The 9,626-nt window shown below is 35.8% G+C and overlaps 1 long non-coding RNA gene across 1 annotated transcript; it reads left to right on the top strand.

The window, feature by feature from the left end:
• Window positions 1–8,523: 8,523 nt before the first annotated feature.
• Window positions 8,524–9,626, top strand: LOC113062488 (uncharacterized). Its single transcript, XR_003278540.1, has 2 exons — window positions 8,524–8,962; window positions 9,417–9,626. It is a non-coding gene; the product is annotated as an uncharacterized LOC113062488 (long non-coding RNA).

Here is a 9,626-nt window from a genome sequence, read left to right on the forward strand (position 1 = left end):
CACTATTACTTATTTATTGCGCTATATTCTGGAATATGAAAAAAACAACAACTGAAAACTGAATTCATAACAAACCAAAGCAGAGATCGTGACAGTAGTGCAACACAAAGCAATATGTCAACAAGAATCCCAGTAGGTCTTGGCTGCTTGGCCTCAATGACGGCTGATCTGAAACAAAACAGAGGAAATGTGTAATAAATGGTCACGAGTTTATATCATCTCTGTTTGTTCACGGACAGAAGAGGTAACAACTTGTGCAACAGCGGTTATTCCAGTACTGTTTAAACAGTATATATATGAAACATTTTTGCACATCCTTAACAGAGATCCTGTTCCTAGATCCTGTTGAAACAAGCAAAAAAGAGAAAAAGAATAATCATTGTTTTTTATCAGTGACTATTGACTATATGATAAATCACTATATGAAACATACTTTTGAAGTCTTACCTTTGATGAGTTGTGTGGTTTTCGATTCGGGGAACTACGGTTGAAATCATCACAAAAACTTAAGGCCACATTATTTTTGCCACAAAGCATTGACACTATCACCTCTGCTTTTGTTACTTGACTGATTTTTTTTAATAGAAAGATTAGAAACAAGGGAGAAATATGGAAAAAATATTTAAACGGGATGATACTGGGACAGAATGATAAAATACGAGAGAAATATGGGAGGGCTCACATGTATGGCTTTGCATGTGATGAAAAAAAAAAATATTTCACTACAATTGTGATTATTCACCCAGGCTTTAAATTGAGAATATAGATTCATGTTTTTAATCTGCAGAACAATTTACAGTAGCACTTATTTTGGCTAAACAGTGAACTACCGTAATCTGTCCTGTATTTTACAAAGGCCAACACATAGTTGGATCAACAAACATGTATTTTGCACCGTTTATAATATTAAGGAGAAGAAGTAAGAATACAATCAACACATAAGTATTGACTACATTTAGGCGTCTTTATTTAGCTCATGGTTTATTGTTGAGCTATGAGTTCTTCACTTATTATTTAATGTTCTTGGTGTGTTTTTTATTTAATTGCATGAATGGGTGTCCCTTTCTTTGCTTCACTGAAGGTAACAACACTAGTTAACAATAAAACATATTTATGGTAGTTTACTAGGCTTTTTTGTGGAAAGTAACTGTAAAATGACAGCAAAGTCTAACGGAGTTGCACTGAAGAACGACAGCCGTGTGGATCTCACACATCACACACAGGAAGTGACATCAGACTGTGTGACCTGATGACCCACATTCACATCTGCCACACTGTGAGAGGAGCCGAGGAACCTAAAACTAGAACCAGAAAAACATGCTCCTTACTTGAACAATAAATTAAATAAAATATTTAAAAATCTGCTTTTATTCTCATTGTCATTTGACTTTAATAAAACAAAACAAACTGAATTAAAAATTAATAAAAAAAAATATAGACACATAATATTTTTATTTTACAAAGCACAACGGAATTATTGAAATGTTTGATAAAATTTGAATAAAATACAAAAACAAATTTAAATGAATAAAGCTAAAATATTACCTCAAAGATATTAAATTAATGCTATTATTGCATGTAAAACATTCAAACATTTAATATTTTTGTAATGCATTTATTCAAATCACTTATCAGAAAACAATAAGCTTTGTTCACATGAGAAGTGACTATTGTTGTGAAACAAGGAATATTCAATTAGTTCAAACATACGAGATTGAAACATATATCAATATATCAATGATAAATATATATAAATCTGTTTTTTTAAATATATTTAGTTTATTAGTTGTATTTCAGAAATTTGACTGGTTTTGTTGATGTATGACTGACAAATATACATCATATTCACTTTATTAGTTTATGCTAGAACTGTGTGATCTAAATGCATGGGAGTTTTATACGTAAAAAAACACTTTATCTTAACATTTAAAAGTGAAAAATCGCTTTCCGTTTGCCTTTGATGGGCAATAAATAAAAACATAAATATATAAAATATTTTACAATTAAAAAATTACTTTCAGTAACTTTCAACTTTATATAAAAATACTTTTTTATTTTTATTTTTTTATTCCATTATATATGTGCTTTTTCAAAAAAATTTATTTCATTTATTTTATATTTGTTATTTCTAGTTCTGTATTTGTTGATAAAAGTTAGTGCGAGTTGTTTGCCGTGCATAAAGACAAAAACATCTACGTGTTTTTCGGTCTTATATCGGTCAGAATGGCAGCAGGTCCGTTGAGAGAAAAGTACCTACAAGCACCGGGTATTTTCATATATAACCATAACCATAACCTCGTCTCCAGGGTTTGGTGTTGTTGGGGATTTTCCATTGATATCTGTTAATCTCCCACACATCCTGTAATCAGCTTCTGATGGGACTCAGCACCTCACTCTGAGCTCATCTGATGATTTCAGGAAGAGTAAATCATCTCCTAGTCTTGCTTTTCATCGTGATGTTGAATGCACCGATCGAAGGGCGGAGTCACATCCCATAAACACACACTGTCGTCATGGTAACAGATGGGGGTTAGGTACAGATGTTACACAATAACAGATCACGCAACATTTGATGTTTGTTTCTATAGCAACAACATTCACTGAAAGCAATGTGATGCTATTTTAGTATTATTGATATACCATTATAGGTTTAATTAATATAATTAATATTTATTTATGATATAATTAATAATACGCAAATTGAGTATTGCATACACACAATTATAATTTTAAGTAATTTTAATTTTAGTTATGGTTTAAGTAGTTTTGTTGTTCATTTATTTATTTTTATTTAAATGTTAGTTTTAGTTATTTTAGTTTTCAAGTTCTTTAAAACTAAATGAAAATGAGAAATGTTACCCTGACAACGAGCTGAAATAAAACAGGTTTGCCTTATTTTTTATATAGGCTATATATATTTTGTTTCATTTCAGTTAATGTTTATTTTATTTCAAATAACAAAAATATGTTAATTATCTGTAATAATCCTAATATGGTACAAGTCAAGTCAAGTCTGCTTTATTGTCAGTTCTTCCATATGTACAGTACATACAGAGAATCGAAACTGCGTTACTCTCAGACCCTCGGTGCATCAGACATTAACAGTATAGAGCCTAAGAATCTAGATCAAATATAAAATATAAAATACTATATACAATAAGAGAATGTATAAAAGACATATAATAAAAATAAAGCAGCATGAGGCACATGGCAGTACACGCCCAGGAATGTTGTCAGGACAGGAATCGCTTTTATTATTACTTTGATTTCGTTTTTATTTTTCTTAAGTTTTATTTTATATTTTATTTCCCTTGATTTATTTTTATTGTTTTAGTTTTAGTTAGCATTATTAACCCTAATGTGAAATCATCAAAATAACCCTCATCATCTGTAAACTGCATTAATAATGCTCATCATTTAAAGAGACACACATGAACTTTAATTAGAAGCAGCATTTTATTTGACATTTTCATTATTTCTCCAGTTTCATCCAGACTTTCATCAGAAGGTGCTGGCGTGTTTTCTGGTTGCGTGATTGAGGCGTGTGTGTGTGTGTATGACGGAAACTGAGGGTGTGTGTGTGTGTGTGTGTGTGACTGAATCTCATCAGAACATTGTGTCTTTATCTCAGAGCGAATACATGAGAGTTTAACCCTCCAGCAAAGATCCGTGACCTGTTTTACACTTGCCTTTGAGTTGTTTTAACCCTGTAGTGCATGAATTGATTCATTAAAATGTTTCATCGACATCATCATCTTTGAGAGTTAAGGGTCAAAGGTCATCATGTGGTTTTAAATAAAATAAAGTGATACATAAATAAAACACAAATATATAATACATTTCTGGCCAAAATATACTGTACTTTAAATATATAGTCAATCTATGTTAAAAACAGTGAAGCTCAGTTAAATCAATGTATATTTGATGTATTTTTAATTGAAAGTATATTTAGTTTCAACGTTTATATACAGAAACATATATTTTTTAAAGCATGAAAATACTTTACAATTTTACAGTAGCCTGTACATTTAGACTAAAACTAGATTTATAATTATGTAACAATGTGTATTTTTTATTTGACAAAATTTAATAGATTTAGTCATTATAATGTAACAAATAACAAAAAAAATGTGTGTGTGTGGATATATATATATATATATATATATATATATATATATATGTATGTATGTATGTATGTATGTATTTTTTTATTATATTATTTTATGTATGCATGTATTTTATATCTTTTTCCTTTTTTCTTTTTTTTTTTTTTTTTTTGCATGTGGGATGAGATGCCAGATTTAGTTCCTCAGAAGAATGTCTGGTATGATCAGAATGCAGCTGGAACACATTTCTGTCAGCACATGCATGTTTCTTTGGGCTTATGATGTTATGTGCTACACAAAAGACAAAAAACACACACAATAAAAGCATCCTAGCAACACAAATGAATGAACACCTCAACACACAAACACTGAATCACACTTTTATTTCATTAGGATCACCATTCATCACTTTTTTCCCCAGACATGTTTTCTAGAAAAGTGCAGATTATGCTGTTGTTTCCTCCTGATGGTCTGTAGATCCCGCCCTCTCGCGCCACGGCTCGGCACGCTATTGGTCAAACAAGCTTTCAATCATTACATTCAGCGCTGATTAAAACAACAAGTGAACCCGGACATTTTAAGCTAAAAAAAAACATGAAATGTATTCATCATTAAATGAATAGTTAGGTTTTTAACTGTAGCCTACTTGTTTTGTTTATAAACATGAGACTGATGAAGCTGAGCGGAGTTTGCTGCCTCCTTCTGGAGCTCAAAGATGAAAGCGTTCTGCGGCTGTCACGTGACCTGTGAAACCAAGCTGTGTGACGTCACTGACACTAGACTCAAACACAGCACATCGAGTGATCTTTAGTGCAGTGTTATAGTTTTATCAGTCAGTATGCTTATATGTAGTGACGAATCGTTGTTCATTATAGCACTACAGTACTATATTACTAAAAACAATGACATGTGAATGAATAAAACACCTCGCGAGCTTACTGTTCCCAAAAAAGGATAAAAGTCCTTCCTTGGGCCAGGTTGGGGGGGGGGATTTAATCAATATCCTGGGGAAATGCTCGTTTTCACTCAATATCCTGTTAATCTTGAGTACCTATAGAGTAGTACTGCATCCTTCATAACTCCAAAAAGTCTTTAGTTTTATTATATTCATAAGAGAAAGATAGTCTGTACCGATTTTTCCCGGAAAAACACGAGCGGCTGGAGGGCGTGACGTGTGGGCGGAGCTAAAGAATCACGAGCGCCAGTAGGATTTTGTGTTGAGAGCATTTGGAAGCTGTGACATTACCGTGAGGAAAAAAACATCATCCAAAACAAACCATGGCTAACAGTCAGATTCAGCCGTTTATTTATGATCCAGAATCAGATCCAGAGGCTGAAACTGAACGAGAGCAGCAGCAGCAACGACTTCTCTGTGGTATGTACTGAAACTGTATATATTTGCTTAGTTCCACTTTATGTCATCCTTTTTTTTTTTTTTAAGGTGTACATGTGGGAAGTGCAGTTTGATGCCAACTGAGGCGGAAAACGTTTGCTGCCAAGAAATAGAACCGGTTATACTTATGTCTTGAAATGCATTATGTGGCCAGCTAAACAAATGTTTTTAAATACCTTCAATACCACGACTTAGGTGCCCTTGAGCAAGGCATCGAACCCCCAACTGCTCCCCGGGCGCCGCAGCATAAATGGCTGCCCACTGCTCCGGGTGTGTGCTCACAGTGTGTGTGTGTGTGTTCACTGCTCTGTGTGTGTGCATTTCGGATGGGTTAAATGCAGAGCACAAATTCTGAGTATGGGTCACCATACTTGGCTGAATGTCACTTCACTTCACTTCACTTTCATACACACACACCGTACATCGCATGTTGTTTACTTGATACTGTATGTTCCTAAGTTCCGTTTTTTTTTTTTTTTTTTTTTTAAGCTGTACATGTGGAAAGTGCAGTTTGATGACAACATCGCATGTTGTTTACTTGATGTGCTTACTTACTTGATATGCTTACATGTGATAGTTAACAACACAGAGATATTTGAAGCAGTTTTACTCACCGCCTGCGGTTCCAACACACAATCGTGACCCTTTGTCGTTGGGACTGCATTATCCTTAAGAAATAAACGATGTGCAAATCCGGCGTCAAACTGGGCCTTGTTTGTAAAACAAGCATCTTCGAAATGCAGGGGAACAAACACAAACACTTGCACAACTCCGTTGATGCTCTGTAAAAATAAACTCCATCCACTGGTCCCTTAATGCTGTTTCTCTTTTGGTAATCTGTGCAGGGTTGTCTTGCCCTGGCAACCAAAAACACACTTCTTTTGTGACATTTGGCGACGCTCTGGCTCTGATCAGTGAAGTCTGTTGTGCTCTCAGTGCTCTGCTATACAGGAGCGCGCTCTTCCGGCAGAAGTGCCTCAGGACCCATATAAGGAAATTCTGCTCCATCTAACGTCACACAGAGCCATACTCGAAAAAAACTTTCCCAAACTTGTGACAAACCGGAAGAGGTATTTTTGGAACAAAAATACTCCTTCAAACGTACAACTTAATTTTTGAAACTTTGTCCATGTTTAGCATGGGAATCCAACTCTTTAACAGTGTAAAAAACTCAGTATGCAGGAAATAGCATTTCACCCCCCCCCCCCTTTAACCACAGTTTTGCTGCTTGTAAACGCTAATTTCTTTATAATCTTATTCTAGTTAGCAGCTCTGAATCGAGTGACAGCTGATTGGTTGATTCACAAATGTCTTCACACACAAAGTGCTTCATATTCAAACGCAGTTTAGATTAACACTCATATAACTGTATTGTCTGTGTGAGAGGAATCAAACAATCAAATTCTGCGATCGTTTACTCTTCCTCAGCCTGAACAACTGTTTTTTTCTGCTGAACACTAAAGAAGATGTTTTTTTGAGAGCGAACAGTTGACGGCACCCATTGACTTCTATGCAACAGGAAGAAATACTATGGAAGTGAATGGGTACCATCAACCGTTTGGTGTTTAAAGCATCATCTTTTTAGCATTCAGCAGAAGACAGAAACTCGTACAAAAAATATATAATCTTTACATTTTATTAAAAAAATTAATATGTAAAATAAGCAAACGCAGTTAAACTTTTATTCCGAACTAGTAATTTCCAAAGCAACCAACTATGTGTCATTGTTGTTAACTAAGACTGAAACTAAACTTTTTGTTGCTCTTTTTGTTGTGTTGTTTTTTTTGTAAGTCGCTTTGGATAAAAGCGTCTGCTAAATGAATAAATGTAAATGTAAACTTATCAAATTATGGCTTCGTTTCCTTACATGAATATCAAAATATTTAACTCAAATAAACACTATGATGCAGTATTAGAATTAGAATTTAATTTGGGGTCATGAAATACCCTGAACACTGCACAGAGGTTAAGATGTCCATTGCTACAAAAATAAAATAAAAATTTAAACTCATGCTATTTTGTTTTAATTTTCTCTTACTAAATTATACAGTTACTGATGCTATGGACTGTGGGATTACTAACTGACTATTAACAAAAATATGTCTCTAAACCTCTTTTCTCTTTATTAAAAGTTGATCTAGACAAGTACATGATTGAATCAAATGCTTTGCAAATCCGCTGGAAAGACCTGATCTCAAATGATTCGCGAAACGCGCTTTCGGAGTCCCTATAAATGAATTGTGAAAGGTGCTTCGGAGTCGCGATCTGAATCAAATGATTCGCGAAACGCGCTTCGGAGTCGCGATCTGAATCAAATGATTCGCGAAACGCGCTTCGGAGTCGCGATCTGAATCAAATGATTCGCGAAACGCTTCGGAGTCCCGATCTGAATCAAATGATTCGCGAAACGCGCTTCGGAGTCGCGATCTGAATCAAATGATTCGCGAAACGCGCTTCGGAGTCGCGATCTGAATCAAATGATTCGCGAAACGCGCTTCGGAGTCCCGATCTGAATCAAATGATTCGCGAAACGCGCTTCGGAGTCCCGATCTGAATCAAATGATTCGCGAAACGCGCTTCGGAGTCCCGATCTGAATCAAATGATTCGTGAACTTGTAAGCTGCTCATCCTTAAATAAGGGGAGTGGTAATACTGAGAGCGTCCTCCGTGTTTCCTCATGACGCGCTGGGGAAAAGGAACACCTGTGTGGCATTAGTAATTAGAGGGAAGCATTATAAATGTATGATGTATTGGTTGTTGCGAGAGGGTTTTTCGGGTTGTTGCCGCTGAGTTCCTTGCCAAAGCTGCCGTTCCGGGACGTGGGTTTAAGATTGTTGTGCGACCCGTGTGAATTGATCGGGAGGGATATTTTGCTGGGGTTTTTCCCCGTTTATGTTTGGCAGCCGCCGTAGGGTTCACTGAACCCGGAACCCACCGATAGCGGGTAAGAAAGCCAGCAGTACATTTAGCTTTTATTATTGTATTGGGTGTTAATCTCGGTCCCTGCTGTGTTTGCCGGGGAGACCCTGATGTAATGGTCCCCCAGCGCTATTTGTGTGTAGAGTGAGTGTGTGTGTAAGGGGGTGGGGAGGTTATCCTTTTCCATACGCCTCCTATAAGAGATCGCTAATGTGTCGTCATCGTGACGTTTTCCCAGTGGTGAACGCAAAGCATTTTGGGAATCCGCGGCACAAACATTAGGCGCTAGACTTCTTTGCATGAGGGAAGAGAACAGTGTTCAAGATGCTGTCTACCTATAAACCGCAATAGTCGTTCTCACGATAGAAGCGGCATAAAGCTTAAGAATGGAATATCCTTTTATCGTTTTCCAGCGAGGAAAAATAATAGTACAAGTCATGTTTCAGAGATGACAAAAACGCAACGAATGGCGTGGATCTCAGCGACGGAGGCCAAGATTACCTTCGATAACACTCCACTACACATCATGTGTGTTTTCACAAAGGTAAGTTACAATAACTCTCTGTAAATGCTAACTAGCATGACATGCTAGAAAATGAGCTTAAGTTACCAGCGTATTAAAGCGTAACGTTAATCAGTTTTAAATGTTGTACGTCTAGGTTACATTGCAATTTATTTGGTGACTGTCTGCAGGCAAACTTGCCTATGAAATGTTGGAGTGTGATCCTGCTTTGATTACAGGAATAAATTAGTTTAAAATAGAAAAGTCATTTTAAATTGTCATAATATATCACAATATTACTGTTTTTATTATTTTTTTAATCAAATAAATGCAGCCTTGGTGAGTAGAAGATGCTTCTTTTAAAAACATTTTAAAAATCTTACTGACCCCAAACTCTTGAACGGTAGTGTATGTTGCCCCCTGTGTATAGATAATCTGGATTCCTTAGGGACAGAGGTTGTGATCAGACATGATTTCTTTATATTGTTACTGTCAGACACTACACCTGCTCCTCAGATGGAAGATCCTGTGAATCCACCTCCATCGCCGGACACTGTCCACACCGGTCATGAGACTGAGCTGAAGACTTTGCTGGATAATAATTGTGATTGTGTGCTGTGCTTTGACCAATGTGTCCAAGTGTTGTTGTGAAGGCGTCATGTTAGAATTATACACCATGCTCACATCTAATATATAAGTGTTTTTT

Source organism: Carassius auratus, chromosome 44, assembly GCF_003368295.1.
Source record: "Carassius auratus strain Wakin chromosome 44, ASM336829v1, whole genome shotgun sequence".
Classification (NCBI taxonomy): Eukaryota; Metazoa; Chordata; class Actinopteri; order Cypriniformes; family Cyprinidae; genus Carassius; species Carassius auratus.